The sequence below is a fragment of the Halictus rubicundus genome, chromosome 15 (assembly GCF_050948215.1).
Source record: "Halictus rubicundus isolate RS-2024b chromosome 15, iyHalRubi1_principal, whole genome shotgun sequence".
NCBI classification, from domain to species: Eukaryota; Metazoa; Arthropoda; class Insecta; order Hymenoptera; family Halictidae; genus Halictus; species Halictus rubicundus.
In genome coordinates, this window is record NC_135163.1 from 9,536,520 (window position 1) to 9,555,528 (window position 19,009).

The following is a 19,009-nucleotide window of genomic DNA, read 5'->3' on the forward strand; positions in this document are numbered from 1 at the left end:
GGTCGCGTGCACGCGGATTCGTTCTCTTTCTGTTTTTCTTTCTTCGTTTCGCTTTGTCGGGGGTTGTATCGTTGCAGCCACCGGTTAATTACAGCACCCGGGCCGGAATTGGTTTCGTTTATCGGCGCGCGGGGCTCGATGGGAACGTATCGTCATTCCGACCGGCCAGATAGCAAATCGATGCCAGACGTCGACGTCCTCCTCCTGGATATCGACAGAGGACCCTCGTCCGGATTATCTCGGGCCGATTGTGTCTCTTCTCTTTCGTCGATAGCCCGGATTTCCTGGCTGTCTGCTCGGGGACCGGGGGCCGGTTTGCCTATCGGCAATAACCGGTACCGCCTAGTTCCTGCGACTCCATAGCCAATCCCGTGTAGACCGAATTTGTCGGCACTCGCCGGGAGACTGCCATTGTTGCCGTTTGCTAATATCGCCGACTGCTCTTCGCGAGCGCGCCAGACACGATCGAGAAATTCGAGCACACCGTTTCTAATAATCACCCGTTTTTACCCTTCACCGGTGCACCGGGCTCCCGCAGGATCTGTATGGAAAATGTTAGAAAATAACCTTTATCCAGTGACGATAACGACTTGGATACGATCCTTACACTGTATGCGTCTTTAGAAATAAACAACACACCCTTTATATATATATGCTTTATTACAAATGGCGATGTTATTCTAATAACGCCGCAGTGTATCCGCGTGTTTCACGGTATAATGATTGAACAGTAAATGTACAGTATTCGACACGGTGACTTTAGGACTTACGCCCCCGACTGGGTCCCACCGTCCCTTATACCTGACCCCTCATGCCATCCCTTATGTTTGTGCATGAAAGTGCTATGGCATCGTTGAATTCCAACAGAAAATACAAATTTTCTGGACCGTCTTAAATTATATATTTGACTCCCACGCGATCTTTCGGTCATTTCGATTAAAAATTCGTTTTCGTCGTATAATTGACTTTTGACGGCGATTTCAGTTCAGCAAGCATCATTACAGTTTCTGTCGGCAGTTGGTGTACCGATATCGCGGGCGCGCCCCGAGGATAGCTGCAGGAAAAATCGGAAAATTATACCGAAATGAGTTGGAGGTATACGGGGCGCGGTACAGAGCTCGCAGAAACCGCGAAATCCTTTGATCCAACCGAAGGTCCTCGGGTGTCTCGCAGCCGTCTCCTCGTCCCAAGACTCTGTCATGCCGCGGGAATAAAACGGCGCACGAGCTCGGGCGGACAGTTGCCCGCTTTGTTCCCGCGTACGAAGCACCGATTTATTCCGCTCGTTCCGCAAGCGCCGCGTAATATCTTTCCGGTTCGCGTGCGCCGCGGATTCTTCAACGTCCTTCTTTTCCCGCTTTTTAAATCCGATCTCCCGTACCACGGTTTTCCCGGCCAGCGAGACGAGAGACCGTGAGCTCCGCGATATCTGCTTTGTCCCGCGGACCGCAATTAAACCTCGCGAACTCTATTAACAACGGGGGGAGAAACGCGTTGCTTGACACGCGACGTTGATTTAAATATTACACACTCGCCACGGCGGCGGCTGCCGGCTGCCGGCTGTCCGCCCCCGCAAACAGCTAATTTTTCTTGCTTCAGCATGATGGTACTTTCATAATGTCCGCGGAAATGTCGCGTGTCCGCGACGTCCACTTTGACCGATCTTTGCGGCGAGATTGCGGCGAATCGCTTAAGTGTACCGGGTTTTCAACGACCATAACCGCGTTGACTTTATCATTTTGATTTAATATTTTTTAACGGAAGTGCTAAAATACTTTCTTATTCGTTTGCACCCTTAAGCGATTATTTAGAGCTCTTCGTCGAGATGCTTGTGAAACACTGACAAGATTAGTCGGTTTCATTTTGCAAATTCCAGCAATATTCAGTGAAACGAGCATGGAGCAAGATCGAGTGAAATGTCCTGGCTTTGTCGTTTGCGCAACGAAAGCGGCGTAAAAACGCGAACAATAGTGGACCAAGTTGCCGGGGAGGTAAAGTTCGCCAACTAATAAAGACGTTACAGCCGCAGTTACAACTGCAGCGAAAGTATCGAGTTATCGCGACAAGCCAGCTGCGCGGCTCATTAAATCGACTTCCGGCGAGCGTCCCGCAGATTAGAGTCGATATTAAATCGCAACTACGCTCGGATACCGTGGCGTGATCCAGCCGAGCATAATCGGCGCGTACACGGCCGGCTCGTAAGCGCGTAAAGTACCAGCCGGAAACGTCCGGTATGCGCATTTACGTGTGTTTCTACCCGTGGGCCAACGCGGTGCAGAGCGGCGCGGAGCGGAGTGGAGCGGTGTGGCAAATGCATTAACTTTCCCCGGCAGAACGCGTTAAATCATTCGCGTCGCGCATAACGGCGCATGCCGCGCGTCTATGCAACAACCGGTGCTTTATCGGTTGGCATAAATCAGCGACTAATCCGCCGCTTTCGCGGCCTACCGTTATCGGTCTCCTTGCCGCGGCCAGGAGCGCGCGATTTTACGCGAATAGCTGCCTGTAATCAAGTGGGCGGCAACGGAGCGTGAAGAGGGCCGCGGAGAGGGAGCGACAGGTGTTTAGATGGGAACCTAGAACGATTGGCAGGCTCGCCTAACCGAGCCAATCTGTGGACCGGTCCGAACCAAACCGATCTTTATCTTTTTCTTCCGAACATTGACGGAGTTTGTTAATTTTTTTTTCATGTTTGAAGGGGAGTTTGAGATTTTAAAAATATTATCAAGACGGAGCAAACTTTCGGGATTATTTTAAAAAAAGAATCAACCGAATCGGTCAAATGGTTGCCGAGATAAAAATTCCCGTGTGCAATCTGTCGATTCGAGGGGTTGCGATTTGCAAATACCGCAAAAGTGAAAACAGCAAAGTGATGACTGAAACCCCGCCTAATTTAGTACGTGCTACGTCATAGTTCGTTTTTATCAAGATTGCCAGCATAGATCGGCAGGAAACGATTGGCCTAAAAGAATGTCCGATTTGCATACTGTTATTCCGCTCGGGGACGATGCAAGATACGACGTTGCAATTCCACGTGAGAATCGCGCGACTGTGTAAATTCTATGTACGAACACGAGTCGTTGTGAAATGAAGTTTCAGTTTTACGTGCGAGAAGATCAAAAGCGACAAAGTTATGTTTTCCACGGCATCAACCTCGCTCTCAGTCGTACTCACCGAATTTCACCCGTGTATAATCCACATTACCGTCACAGTTTCCACCCTCCGGTTATAGGGTTGCACAAAGGTGCACTTTCGACACGGTTTATAGACCCGGCAATCCTTGGTGGAACCCTTAAAAACGTTGCGCGGCGTGAATATAAAATCCAACGATAGCTTAATCTGGAAGATACGCCTATGGTTTCGAGCGCTGGACGTAAGTCGCCGGTTTAATCCGGTATATATCGGTGTGCGGTGTGTTAGAGGGGTCTTATTCTTTCGTACCGGGGGTTGGCAGAAAGGGACGCCGGGGTAACCCTTAGCCCGAGATATCTCCACGGCTGATACCGGGTCCGGGTCGTTAGCGCCATTATTATGCCCGCGAATAACCGCGTTCCGCCCGGTGTTCACGGGTTTTACTTGAGCATAAAGCCGGCCAATAACCGTTCCGTCGTAATAAGATCGTCCCATGGCCGCCCTTTGAAGGACGCGATAAATGGACCGCGAGTGCATCCACGCGAGAATCCCTTTGCCAGGCAAATAGACGATCGTTGCCCACTTCGGGACAATAAATCCCGTAGCGTTCTCCTCGTTAGCTACGAGATCTAGAGACTCTCGAGAGAGTGAGCCAAGGCTCTTGAGAAGTATTTAGTCTATGGTGGCCGATACACGGGGCCCCGTGAGAGTCCGGGAGAGATCGTCCGCACCGACAAATTATAATTAGACTCGAGAAGAGGCCCCGACAGAAGCCAGACGCCGCAACGAGGTCCTCCTCAGGCTCCCGACACCGACGCAGACGACGATGCAGGCGTGTTTACACGACCAGATCCGTGGAAACCGGCACGTGGAAACTTTCTCGACCTTGTGAACGCCGCGCCGGCCCCGTTCGCGTGGGAGTGTCCTCAAGTACCAGGATCGTGGCTTCCGTTTCTGGAATTTCTGGCCGAAGATTACGCCTTCAGGTAGCTAAACACTCCCGAAAAGAATCCCGTTCGTTTAAACCGATCTGGGCTCAAAATCCTTCAGGGTCTTCTGCTAGAAGAACGTTTTAGCTACCTGGAGGCACGTGTGTTTCACTCGCAACATTTCAAGAACCAAGTGAAGATGGTCTACCGGAGGTACAGTGCGAGAGTAATTGGTCGAGGAGCGGGGGTAGCGGTGTCGCGATTGGTCAGCCGCCGCGCAAGCACCGCCCAGCGCAGTAACTTGCCGGTCGTCCACTGTATATCGACGGGTAAACCGGTATCGCAGTTTGCTCAGGTTGGATCGAGATTGGCGTGGAAATTTCGTAGACGAGCTCGTTTCGCGAGTCCATAATTTAGCAGAAAATAACCGGCTGCACCGGGACGCTGGCTGTCGGGGCGACAGAATTTGCGGTCAACGACGGAATTCCGTCGTCAACGGCGGGGGGTGGTGGAGAATCCAGAGGGAGGTGAGGGGGGTTAGAGTATCCAGCCCTCCGGAGGATCGCCGGTCGTCCAAATGTTGACGGGGTTTACGGTTTCTCTCGTTCCGCGCGACGAGTTACGTGGCCGAGGCGGGTAGCTAGCGCCGAGGCGGCAGTGTTTACGCGTATCTGGAATAATCAAGGGCTGGTCGGGGATCGTAACGAGGGTGTAGCGAAACCGCAGCCGCCGCCGCTGCTAAGCCGAGCGCTCTTCGGGGGGCGAGGAGAGCGCGTTCGCGCGGTCCAAACGACCCTCCTCCGCAACCTCCGCAACGTCCTCCATCCCTGGAGCGTCGTTAGTCGATGCCGACCGGGTCATGCGGCAAAAATTTGCGGTTCCGTACCCTACAGCCACCGCGACAGCCTTTTCGCTCGATCCGATTACCGTCACTCATAATTGAACGGGAGCGCCGTGTTTACAAGGCCCTGTAATTTTATTAAGACGACCCTGCACGGCCACGGGAATTTCGGAGAGGACCCGGCCATTTTGATAGTCTTTGCACAGAGATTTCACGAGGTAAATTCCAGTAATCTACTATCCCATGGTTCTACTGTACTACGAAAAATATTCCTCGGATACGCTGCCATTGCTTTCCAAAATTTTTATATCTATAAAAGACAGCGAAAGTATTATTATTTGGCTAGGATCTCCGCAGGCAGCGGGAAAACATTTTGTTGTAGCAATTTCAGCCCGGTAACTCCGGGCAACAATAAGAGATTCGCGGTAATTAAATTTCGTCCAGATTCGCGGGCATCTCGGCGATGCTGCTTCGTGTCTGAAGGGTGCGTTCCCGTGCTTCCGGCTGGAAAATTAAGACGACTCCCGGCACTTTTGTTCCTCGATATTGTTCCACCCGGAGAGGGCACCCTTCGCCACCGGCCAATCAAAGAGGGTGCGTTTCCGGGCAATATCGAATCCCGGGCTGATTCGGCGCGAGGGTGTGTAGGACTTCCATCTCCGTGGAACCTCTCTCGGAGGGAGGAGAAAGAGGGGGAAGAGGAAGACCCGAGGAATCTAACTTCGTAAATGGCCTACACCCTCGAGCTTTTCCTCTTCGTTCGTCGTCGGAACGTCGCGCGTCGCGCGTCTCGCGGTCCCAGTCATCCGGGATTTCCAGGAATTAACAGGGATACAGAGCCGGCTCGTTAGTCATTAAAGTTCGCGCAAGTGTTCATTAAGAGTTAATGATACCATTAGACGTTACCCGGGGGCCGGCGCGCGTCGTTAACGATGCGCTTGAAATACGCGGCGAGGATAGGCGTGTGCGCGCCGAAAGTCGGGGGTGTCGAGCCGCGTAATCAAAGAATCCGGTTTTCCCGTGGAAAAGGGTAATCGTTCCGGGGGCCGAGGATCCGCACAATTTCAAGACTCCCGGACAGCCGTAGTCGCGTTCCTCGGATGCCATTATTTCTCCGAGGAAAAAAAAAAGATTCAACGCGGACACGATTACCTTCGTGATTCCTAGACAACCGGATTCAACGGATTCCCGGGAGCTTTTTATCCGGCCCGGAATGCGTTTCACTTCGTTTGGCACGTTTTGACGGCAAACCCCTCTTTCACTCGGCACCCCTTTCCTCTTCCCTTTCGTTGGCCCGTCCCCACCCCCTCCATCCGGGTGCCACGATTAAGCGACACGCGTCGCGACGAATTCCTGCCCGCGGAAACCTCTCTCTGACCGACTTCATTGTTTTCGATCCGACCATTCTTCTTCTTCCAATCTAACCCCCCCCCTCCTTCTCTTACCCTCCGCTCATTATTATTCGGCTTCTTGCCGGGGCCCCCTCGCTCTTCTGTTCTTCCGCCGCCCATCGTTTCCTGCTACGGACGCAATCTGCGTTTTTGCGCGCGCCAGAGTTATTAGAGTATGGGTTATTAATTACGCCGGGGTTAATTGGCTCCTGCGAGACGACCACCGAAAGCAACCCAGCGCGCCGGACTCTCTCCTCCTTCAATTTTCTGCTCTGCCTTCTTCTCTGCTCTGCTATCCTTGTCGGAGGCGACCTTGAGCTGGGCAACCGGGGGCTTCGTGGGAAGAGTGACCGAAAATCGTTTGCAAAAGTAATTATCTCGTGCGGGGATGCTGGCCCCGGTGCGACGGGAGGGACGCGGATATTTATTAAAATTGATCTGCTGAGATTTGACCTCGTTCCAAATTATATTGCCGAGGACCGCGCGTTCGTACAAACTGCACCGGAACAATATTTGGCTCTTGAAAATTGCTACGGAGAATTTTTAATATTCCGCATAAGCGCAAGAAACAGACAGGTAGAAAACAATGTATCGACGTCCTGAAATTGTTTCAACGTTTCTACTGTTTCAGATCGCACCAACTTGTTCTTCTCATAAATTCATAAAATCCGCAGTCTAATAATAGGAATCCGTATGCACGTGAGAAACGTTTGTTTCGCCGTTTATAGGGTATCGCACGGCAGAGATATTAAGTATTAAAGCAGCACGTACCCTAACAAAGTCCCGGGCAAGAAGGAGCCGCGACAGTCGCGTGCATAATATCGCGGAAAACGTGGCGGACTCGTGAAGGACGGACGGCCTGTATATTTTATGGAATTAAGAGGGTACGCTTGCCCCGCGGCGAACTGATATCAAATTCCCGGTAAACGAGGGTAGACAAGCGAAAACAACGGGGGAAACGGCGACGAAAAGTGGATACGGTCGCGAGCTTTGTTCCGAATTCTCGGAAGTTTCGGTTCACGGTCGAGCGGCGAGGAACAAGTTCCTCCGTGACGCGCGGAGGAGACTAACGAGGGTCGGTCGCGGCTTCGACGAACGTTATTTGTCCCGCGAAACTTCCCTGTAAATCAGGGGGACCCGGCCAATTTCCCGCGCGCGGAAATAAAAGAAGCCTGCTCTCTCATTGGCCCGCAATTAATTGCCAGCCGGGCCAGGAGAACGAGTCCCATTCCGTGCGCGCACAATATTCCGCAAGCTCCGGCTTTCGCAAAATTCCGCTCGGCGATGGACCTGCGTTTTTCCGCGAATCGCGAGGCTGCGATCTTTAATACCGCGGAACGTCAAACCGGGAGCGCTGCCGGGTTTAAAGTTTAATGCCGCTGATATTTATCCGAGCTCTGTTTCTGCTACCTGCGTGGCTCTGCGGCTGACAAATCAGAAAATTGCACCGAAATTCAGTTTTTTCCGTGTGCGGTGGGAACGCGGATTCTGCGTTGATTGTGTTCTTTAAACTGGTGCAGGAAATTGCGTTTCTCTGCATAGAACTATAACTAAATTGTGGGGATCAAGCAGTTTCTGAAATGGAAGAGGGAGCACACTTCGCGTTGCCGGACTCCCGAGTTACCGTGGGCGATTTCGGCTGTCCTCGGCGTCTCAGACTGGTCCCAGACAGGTGTTGGGGATCCTCCGTTTTCCGCGGGAAAAACCGCGCCGGCTCGGTTTCCCAGGAATTAATGCCGCTTCGAAGTCCGCAAACGAGGCTACTTCGGAACTCGGCCGGCGTTCTGCCAGGCTGAACGCGAGACCGCGCCATCCATTCTCGGCTCGACGCGTTTCCTCGAGGGAAAGCGAGAGTTCTCTCTCCTCTCCTCTCCTCTCCCTGGGAAAAGGGGTTGGTTGCCGAGAGCAAGCCAGACTGGAAGGAAGCGGACGGGGTCGGCGCGATTAGCGGGAAAGCTTGCTTGTTCCCGAGCTTTTCCGAGGGGAAGCCCCGGGACCGCAAGAGGGATCCTGAATCCTGTTTCACGGGTATTTCGTCTTGGATCGTCCTTGAACCTAAATCGCCATTTCCTCGAACTTCTCCGGAGAAAGAGAGAGAAAGAGAGGGAGGGAGGAGAGCGTCTTTGAACGGCGACGACTGGCCAATAAATCGCCCTTTGCTTCTCGAAAGAAAGAGCGTGCTCTGTCTTATTTTTCTAGCCTCCGGATTGTCGGGTTGTTTTTCGCATAAATCCCTCCACGGAAAAACACCGGGATCGCGAGCGAAAAATTGAAAAATATTGGGAGCGCGCGGATCGCTTAACCCCTTCGTCTATGATTTATCCGCGACCTGGTTTTGCAAGAATTACTGCCTCGCTAATCGTTTTCTAACAGGGACGAAATCATTCGTTGGACGTCTATGTTTGCTTTAATAATTCAATGTCCATTGGCGAAGGAAGATTTAACGCTCCGCCGATCGTGTGTTTCAATGGTCCGTGGTAATGAACTTTTTAGTCGGGGAAATGATATTTTCTTCTAGATCCACAGTTTAATTACTGGGTGCACAAATTCATTCTTAGCCCGTTCTTCGTCAATTCGTTGATTATTTATGGACAACTAAAGGATGTTCTACTCTCCAAGATGGTGTCCATTACTTTCTATGGATTTACTCAATCTTGCAAGTTAATTAATGATTCTCGGATATGGTGGGTACCGGATTTCAACTTGAAAGGAAGTTACGATTCATCAATTGCGAGAGCCACGAATTAATTTATACTAACCCTCCAGTGGACGGGGTTTGTAAGATCTATGAATTAGAATTATCTTTGGAAAACGAGAAGGTGCTGTAAAAATAAGCTAAATCCAAGAACGATCGAAGAACGATACTTCCCCCCAACGATACAGAAATCCCCCAAAGCCGCGAGATAATTGATGATTCAGTGGCGAACGGTGCGAGAATATTCCCACCGAAAAGGAACAAAAATGTCCCCTGGTCGACCCTCTGGAAATTACGGCGAAGCAACGAGCGCTATGTTAAAGGCGGGGGTGTGGAAAGGGTGGAGCACCCCTTCCGGCCGAGCCACGAAGCTGCCGCGATGTCTGCCGGACCTAGATTAAAGGGAGGATGTATACATTCGAAGAGAATCGCGCCCCTGCTCGGCCTAACGATCCCATCGGCGGCCTCTCGAATATCACACGGAAGGCTTCGTGTTCAACGACGTCGAACCCACCCCTGAATTCGTCGCGACCTGTGAAAAACGAAGATCCGACAGAGCCACCGGTCTCCTTCCTCGGATTACTTCATTATCGGGTACCGCCCACGACCCCGCGCCGACGGGGAAAAAATTCTAATCCGCCGACGACGACGACGACCGGGAATTTCCTCTGTATTCGATTCTTCTCGTTGGTCACGCGAGATTCCCCTTGCCCTGGGGGTAGCTTTTCGTGCTGACGAAGTCCGCAAACGCTTTCCACGGTCTTTCTCCTTCGACGCCGTGAATTTTTGCGTCTTGACGAGGAAAAACTACCCCTACAGGTTGTCAGTCGATAGGAGCTACAGTAACGTCAATTTTATTTCTCTTACAATTCAACCCTCCACCCCATTTTGACTCGTCCTGCGCGTTTTTAAAAGGTTATACAAATCGCCATTGATTTAAAATTTTCAATGAGGACTGTCATTTGCTTTAGGGCAGCTAAATGTAGCTTTAGTGGCACGTATCTCGGGCGTCTTCCGCAGCGATATTATTCCGCGCGGCGATTCCGGTAATTTACCACCTCGCTGACCCGAATTTCGCTAGCCGAAGACATGCTAATTCCCGTTTGCTTTACGCACGGTCGAAATCACGGAGCGAGGCTCGCGTCAGCGAACAAGCGCGTGATTCTCGTTTAGATCAATAATAACCGCGCAGCAGGATTCGCGTGCAGGGGTTGGTCGGGGGGGGGGGTCCATATTGACAGAGGTAATACACCGTTTATTGGGTCAGTGGATCGTGATCGAGGGCCACCTAACGAGCATCCAGCTCGGAGTTTCGGCACTCGAAGACAAACGAACTCCTCTCACACTCTCTCTCTCTCACTCTATCTGTGTCTCCACACCCGCGATACATGGGTTGCGGGGTGTATTTGCGGGCGGCCGCCGCGAAAGGGTTGCCGAACGGAAAGGGAGCTGGAAAATTACGTGTTGCGTGTAACGAACGTTAAAGCCGGTAACATTGTTCACGGGGGATTAAAGCTAAAACCAGCGGGATCCCCTTTTCCAAGGGGCGAGGCCGTTGCGGGCTGCTACTGCTCTTCCTCCGAGTGCGCTTCCTTCTCGAAACGGTCCGGATCGATTTCCAAGGGGGTGAACCGCGCTTCTCTCTTTTTCTTCCGTTCCTCTTGCGCCTGCCGTGTCCTCGGCTCGCGCGGGTATCCACCAGATAAATTTCCACGATGAACGGAGCCGGAGGGAGATTGACGTTGAAACGATGAATCAGCGTGCGCGGAATTGAAATAATGGCCACCTCGGCAGAGTGACGAGACAAGGAGCCCGGCGGACGGCCCGAAAATGATGACCGTGTGTGCCGGATCACGACCTATGCCGCCAAACGTGTCCCTGGAACCTATGGCTACGTGTACGAATTAATTCCGTGTCATTGCAAAACAAATCTTGCCGGAGAACGGTACCTTTCTCAGGCTCCTCCGTTGGTCGTTCTTTTCTGCTTTGCAGAATTCTACAGATGTTAAAAATCCTGGTGTCTCGCCTTTGTTACTTCAAATTTTCAAGTTTTCAGTCTCAAATTGCAAGCCTAAAAGTGTCCTAGTTAATTTTTACGGAATTTTAGAAAGGTCCCTACCACTCGATGGTTAAGGTAATTTTGCGTAATTGGCTGATCGAAGAGGGATCGAATTAATTTCGACGGGAAGATGAAAGAATCGCCGCGAAGATCACACGATTCTCTCGTGATACTCGAGGCACCGCGAGGATGAAAAAGGATCGCCGGGGTGGGCCCTTAATCCTCGATTCGGGGGCGTATCACGCGCAAGACTAGAAATGAAATAGGATTCCCGATAAAAGGGAAATTGGAACTTTTCCAAGCGGCGGGTACCGCGTCGGTGGGCGTCGATCTTTCGTGAAGAAGCTAGGGCAGCCGTAAAAAACCGCTCGCCCTTTTCCCCGCCCTTTGTGCCCCAGAGGAATTACCGAAAGTGTTCAGCTTGATTCGTATTACACCCTGCACATCGATGTACGATTCTACGAAACGTCCTACAATTTTAACACGGTATTAAATGTAGATCACGCGATGTCTCGATATAGATTGCGCTATTATTATTCGAATTTGACCCCCTTATTCCTGGACCTCTCAGACAATGGAACAGAATTTGGTGAATATTTGATGCCCGGAGAGTAACTTGAAATCTTGACGTCGAAGATCTAGAGTGGCTCGAAGAAATCTGCTAATGGATCAAATTCGTGGCCCGCAAGAATCAACTGAGTGACTGATCACCGAAATCATTCGTAATTACATGCAACCGGAAGTGCAGCGACCTGATTCGAGGGCTCTAATGTAACCGAATCTTCGCGATGAAAAATGAATGGAACGTCGCCTACTTCATAAAGTAACTCGAGCGAGTTCAGTTTGCGAGTCTCGAAACCGGAACGTCGAACTCGGCAAGCTCGTCTTTCGGTTCTGGTTCTCTCCGACCAACGGACGTGAAATTAACCCAGAGAAAGGGTTAGAGCGGGAGCACGCGTTTCCGCGAAGATTTCCATTTCCTGGCAAATAATATGGTTCAATTTGCAGACTGCGCGCATTCTTCTCTTTGCACCCACCTTCCTCCGCGTAACCTCGTTTCGTTAGGGGCGGAAAGGGAGGGACGGAAAGAAGGTGTACCGTCGAACAGAGTGCCAAGGGAGGGAGAGAGAGAGAGAGAGAGAGACAGAGGCTTTGCATAGGGAAGGTTCATTTGTCTTCGATTCCAGGAACGCACCTGGGAATAGAAGCTTACCGCTCGTTATAGGGCTTACCGATACGGAAAGCCAGGCCACGCACGCAACCAGCGTCGTTTCCGGTAACTTTGAGGAACAGTGGGGCGGGGGGCAGCGCTTTGACGAGACTGCTAATCGAAACGCGGCCGAAGGCGTACGCGAGCTTTTCGCCCTGCCTCGTTCCCAGTCGCGAATTCACCCTTTCTCGCTTTGTTCCGTCGGGTCGGTGACAAATTCTTGCGATTTTACCTCGTTACGTTTTCATGGACGTTTCTCTGCACAGGGACACAAATTTTCGACCAACCCGACAGAAAACTGGGCGGCGGGAGGGTGCGCAAGAGCGGTTTTAAGGCGGAATAAGTTAATTCTTTCGGGGACCCGGATTTGTTTCCACGGGCCGCGCGGAAATATTACTCGAAATAAACCGGAGGAATATTAATGCCGCTCGCCGGCTGATTTTTTCTCCGCGCCGGGGGTTGACGTGCGGGATAACGAGTTTTTTTTCCCCCCCGAAACGAAATTTTCATCCCCGTGTCTTCTGCGCTGGCGGCTTCGTTGACGCAGGATTCAATCTTTCCGGAGCATTTTTCGAGCTGCCCCCCCCCCCCCGAATCTCGGTCGAATAATATTTTTCCCCGGCGACGAGGATACCTCTCTCGCTCTTTTCATCCCTCTTCACTAGAGAGGGGTTGCTGCCGAAAATTCGCGGGCGAAAACATGGCCGGGCTTCTTTTGAGAAAGTTACGCGGTCGAAGAATGGGAAACGGTTATCACGCGAATCGTCGTTTCGACGAAGTTCCGTCGCGCTGACGATTCCCTTCGTGCGCTACTTCGTGGAAAATTTATGAACCGTGCTGGGATTCGTGGGAAAAAGGACCAGCACCGGCCGCGATAACCGATATGGGGGAGGAGAACGGACCCATGAGGGCTCCGTGCCGATAACCTATCGAATTTTCTGTTCCGCGCGAAACCCCGGAGAAAGGAATTTGTCCAATCTACGGAACACCCCCGGTCATCCCCCAAATCGCGTTCATTTCTGGCTGCGCCTTGGACGAAAATTATTAAAGCTAACCAAAAATTTGTGTACTCGACAGGAAAAATTCGCTTGATTCCTGTGACAGCTAAATTCACCCGTAGCATACAACGAATGTCAGCAGGTGGGCAGAAACATGTTCGGGGAGTAGGGCCGCGGTCGATCGTGTCGGCGTCTAAGGGTAGGTTCCGCAGAAAGGCGAGCGTACAGGAAATTTTCATTCTCGTCGCGATAACGCCGTGAAAACGAAAAGCTGGCAGAGCGTGACGCGATATACAGGGATGCGAGTGGACCGCGGGCGAGACAGATAAAGCCAGAGTGGAGAAGGGTGGGGAAGGGAAGAGGGCGTAGCAAAAGGGGTTGCGTTCTATCCGCGAAAGGCGTTCATCGAAGCGGTACCGCATTCGTTCCGTTTCGAATATCAAAAACAATTCGCCCCACGGGCGCGGGCGCACGTGTCCAGAGGCAGAAGGGTTGACGGTTCCACGTCGGCGACGAGAGATAGGGTGAGTGGATATTAGGCGGGATATCCGACGGGGATGACGGGAGAGAACCGTCCCGAATGAGACGGGCAGCTACGCGATATTAAAGCACGTCCGGAATGTTGCTCTCCGTGTCGTTAAACACTCGTACATAGTATCTCGCGTCTTGTACCCCCGTGTGTGTGTGTCTCTCTCTCTCTCCCTCCCCCTGTCTCTCCGCGCCCGCGGCCTTCATCCCCCTGCGTTATTGCGCCGTTTTGGAGGGGCGAAAGATATTATACGGCTCGAATTGCCGGTACGCTGTTCGCAATAATGCGACCGGGTCTAATGGCCGGGGAGACCGATAACGTCCAAATCCCGATGTGTTTCTCGATCTTAATCGGGACGTATCGGTTCCGCGGCAACAAGTTCCCTCGTTTGCGGAAAGTTCGCGCGATCTTCCTCCCCGTAATCGTTCGGCGCCGTTCCCGTTTTCCTAATTCGTTCGATAACAAACCAAATTTCGAGGGATTTCTTCTTTCGGACGTGATCGCCGAGGAGCGATCGGATCGAGCAACGACACTTCCGCGATCGTAAAACCACTCCTTGGTCGTCTTCGACAGTCGAATTCCATTAGCCGACGAATGATTTACGACACTCATCGACGCCCCGATATTAAAGCGCGCTCGGAATGTTGATGCCCGCGTCATTAAACGCTCCTACCGAACGTAATCTCCGTCATTTGCCACCCTCGCGGTTTCTGGGCCTCCGAACGATTCCTCCGACGACGGAAATGGCGGCGGGAAATAGCATTGTGCTATCCGAATTCGATGTCGATGCCGTCCGGGGAATTCATTCGGTGACTGCCGAGTCGTGAAAACTTCGTAGAATCAAACTGACATTTTTTACCCCCGGTTGCGAGTCTTCAGAAATCATATTTTTCTATTTTCGAAATGAGAATGAAGTCGACTTCGTTCTCCATCGTTCGCAAGCAGAGTGAAATTTGTTTAAACTGTTCCTCGGTTCCTGCTAAAGCAGTGATTCCGATTCGAGTGCGACCGAGGGCGAAAGGGCGCCTCGCCTCGCCTCGCCCTTGCACGGGATTCCATTAGGCGCATCAAATATTTATGAACTGCTGAGAGAAAACAGCGACAATAAAATGCGCGTGTTGTTTTAGCGGCTCGTGAAGAAAGCGCGGAGGAGACCGTGTACACGGATTTCACGCGTCCTCCGTCGCCGTTCGGCTTCCTCTCGACGCGACGGGGATGAAAATCGGGGATGAAAAGGGTAAGGGAGGGCCAGGGCTGGGAAATAAACAAGAGCCGCTTCGGAGACCTCGTCCTTTCGTTCGGGAGGATGAAAAGCGTTTCCTCCCGACAACCTGAACGACGAGTCACTCGCGACTGTCGTTTTGTCCCTCGTCGACGATCTTCCACCCCCGTTAATCCTTCGGTCGGCCTCCGTCGAATCGAAATGGCAGCCCCTCCACTCGGATCCAATTCCGATATTATCCATAATAAATAAACCCCGGGAGCGACGTCTCGCATCGATCGGGAGCGAGCGAATTGTTGCGAGAAATCGACGGGGGTTGCTGATACTCGGGGGTGATGATCTTGGGGGGGTGCAGATATTTTTGGGGGGCTCCAGATCTTTGGGGGTTGCAGATCTTTGGGGGTTTCAGATTTTTGGGGGTTGCAGATCTTTGGGGGTTGCAGATCTTTGGGGGTTGCAGATCTTTGGGGGTTGCAGATCTTTGGGGGTTGCAGATCTTTGGGGATTGAATTTTGTTTCGCGACTCGTGACAGTGGAAAGTCCCGGACAAACAATTTTTCCCCGTAAATTACTGGTCGAAACGCGAAGGGGTTGGCGGGCGGGGGTTCGAAGGGGAACGAGGCACCGATCGAACAATAGGAACGACCGCGGCGCGTGTTCCACGGGATGAAAGGAACGATCGATGTCGAACGGTGATTGGAAAACAATAAAGAAGAGGCGGAATGGAAAAATAACCGGGAAATATTTACTCGATAAATAGCCGGCCAGTCGAGGCGAAACAACAGGGCCACTGACTCCCCGACTGGTTCGTCGATCGGCCACCGTATCCAAGGGATCGTTGATTTGAAAGCCCGTAGTCTGGAGCTTTTATAGGAGCTCTAGCTTCGCTTCAAAAGATTTTCCCTGTAGCGTCGCGCGACTTGCGAATCGATCCGAGAACCTAAGAGAAACGACGGAAGACACTTTTGTTCGAAGGCACGGTCATGTTGCTGCGAAAATTGCCTGCATCGATTGCGAGAAACGAAAGAGTATTGTTTAAGACAGTCAAGATACTGAAATTATGTCATATTCAACTTGTCAAGATTATCAAAGAAAAAGAGGAGCTTCTACAGAAGGCGACAATTTTCATTTCGCCTAAAGATCCGCGGTCTGTTAATAATTCCACGAGGCCAGGCATTGTTACCGCGTGCGATGCGAGGAACAGACTGTTTCAATTTTGCAACAACGCGACCAACAGATACGAAGTTGCGAATACCGACGTGATAGAATGTATTTTGCTGTTTCTGGTCGCGTTGGTCGCGCAACAACGTGTTCCGAGCGGCGATGTTATCGCCGTGCGACGTGAAATTAGAGCATAAGCTGAGGGCGCAGTTGCAACGGAGAAAAGGGTTCACCGTGTAGGACAGATCGGAGCCCTGCACGGTACAACGGAATAGAACGTGACGGGGCGGCGAGGCGGGCGAAGGGCGAAGGGCGGAGGAAAAAAGGAGACACTGGAACCGACGCATCACGGATTCGGCGGGGTTACGCTGGCCAGAATCGCCGGTCTAACGAGACGATTTTCAATGGGACAATTTTCGTGGTACGCGAGGCTACCAAACGCACAACGGCAAACGTGCCGATCGTGACCCTCTGGGACAGGAATCGGATGCGACGCGACGCGACGCGGGGCTCCGGCACACGCTCGTTCTGCCTCGTAACGAATCGTTACGAGGCGGACACGTAAACTCTTGGCTGCGTGATGGCGTAACGCATGCAAATTCCTGAACAAATGCGTAATTAGCGTGTCCCGGTCGGGACCGGGCGGAGACGTGTTCCGCCGGACAGGAGAGAAGAGAAACCCGGGGCCGGTAGAGTTGTTAAATCAACGAGACGATTTTCGATCGACCGATCCCCCCCGAACCCGAACCCGAACCCGTTTGCCTCGCCATTGTCGCGGACGTGCGGTTCATGCTAATGTTACCCCCGGCCAAATCGAATGTTTTACAAGGCTCATGCATGTTCATACGCGTCGTTTTTGACGGACGGGAATAAGTTACGCCCTCGATATGCGCATATTTATTCTCGCCCCGTCGACGTTCCCGACGAAGACACTGAATCCCTGTACCTTTCGTTCTCGAGACTATACTCGAAAGGGACTCTATACCTTCATCACAGAAACCGTTGTTCTTTCACGAACCACGGGGTCCTCGTTATGCCGGCGACCATGGAGGAAGTCACGACCCTAATGGCGAAATTGCGAGGACCCGGTGGTCGATAGGAATAAATCGATCACGATCGCCATGATGGCGAGTTATGGAAAATTAAACGGCCCGAAGCTCCGCTGGATTCGATTGTCTCGATCCTGTAATATCCCATTGGAATACAGAAGCCCGACGTCGCCATCTTAGCGCGCGGATTTTCGAACGACAGTTTCGCGAACAGGGACTTTTATCCGAAGGGGGGCGGAGGATCCATTAATAACCGGAATCAAGTGAAATTCAGGTCGGTCGCTGAATCACTCGCATGATAAACGAGGAGAAGCTTTTTGGGAAGTGGCGACGGGCGTTTTAGGCGTCGCGACGAGAGAATACGTCACGGACGAGAAGGGGTGTGACATTAAAATATACGCTACACGTTATTCATGCCCGGAACGGACAACGCTTTTCGAATCCACGGTGTCCCGCGAGCGGAGGACACCCCTTTCCGCAACCCCCGCGGCCGATCCGATACACGGCGAACATAATATTCGCACGGTGACCGCGCGGCGCACGAGATCGCATTACGCGATATCGATTCCACGGGGTCGACCGGAGCCAGAGACAGAGACGAGCCCCTGCCCCTTTTCTCCGGTGGCCCCTCCGCGAACCCTCGAAGGGAGCCCCCCTTCTTCGGGCCAGGCTTCGTTAACCGAGGCACGCTAATTAATCGAGACACGCCGCCCGCGGAATCAAGATGCTACCAAACCGTACCGAGCCGTTTGTGCTCCGAGGGCCGAAACTACCGATCGAAACGAAACCACCGGTGTGTGGCGCCTTTGCGTCGCCGAACGATCTGATAGGCAACCGGCGCGGTGGCTACCTGCGATGCACGACTGCCGAACGATAGCTCCGCGCATCCGATCCGGTCTTTGATTTCGGCTGAACCGATCCCTGGTCCCCGACATGCTCCCACAGAACTTTTCTTTCTCCCTTTGGCCTCGATCGGCACCGATTGCCGCTGCAGACATCGTTTAGGAGGTGGCCCTCCGTGACAAACGGTGAAGAGGATACACGAGCTTAGGATTGTCAGATTGATTCGCTGGATGGTCTCTGTCTCGAGGTCGAGGTGTCGGTATCACGCGGAGTATGCAAGTTGTTGATCATCTACAAACTAGGTGTAGTAGATCTTCTATTCATTTAGAAGATGAGACTCCCCGGAGGGCATTAGGTAGAGCTAGCCGCACAGACCTCTTGGCCCCGTGCCATTTGTAGATCCTCGGCAAGTTATGGTCTCCGCAGGGTACGTGTTTTGCATCGTGGGTCATTTCTGCTTCTTTCATTTGCTCCTTTTGCCAGCGGACACACTCGTATCACTCGTTTAGGGAGATTCATCTGCATCTCTTAATGGCAAATGCTGTATCGCAAATTGGTTGTAGGGTTTTCTCATAATCCTTAATCAAGCCCGCCATCTCCTCAAGTATCGCTATAACTCTTCTAGTAGACAGTGGGTCTTGATGGGATATAAAAATTTGCTATCTGAGTTCCGACGAACTGGACTGAAATAAAAATTCATTTTCCTACTTAATATGTTTAGTAGAGTACATTAGAGTTTTAGGTTAAACTCGTTCTTGCAATGAACGAAGACATTGACAGGAACTGTTCGAAACAAAAGTTCCTGAAAATCTAATTGGACCAGTATCTCCGAGCAAGTGCGCTTAAAAAATTGACGAATAAAGGTGACAATAAACTCCGTCGATCCGGCCGAGCGTAAGTTCCGTCGAACGACGAGGTATCCGCTACAGAGAGCCCTAACTCCGAAGATC

General features: G+C 51.9%; 1 protein-coding gene across 5 annotated transcripts in view; it reads left to right on the plus strand.

Annotated features, from left to right (window-relative positions):
• Positions 1-19,009, plus strand: part of Pxb (putative Hedgehog signaling attenuator pxb) — a 300,094-nt gene that overhangs the window by 236,033 nt on the left and 45,052 nt on the right. The gene's annotated exons all lie outside the window — the stretch shown is intronic.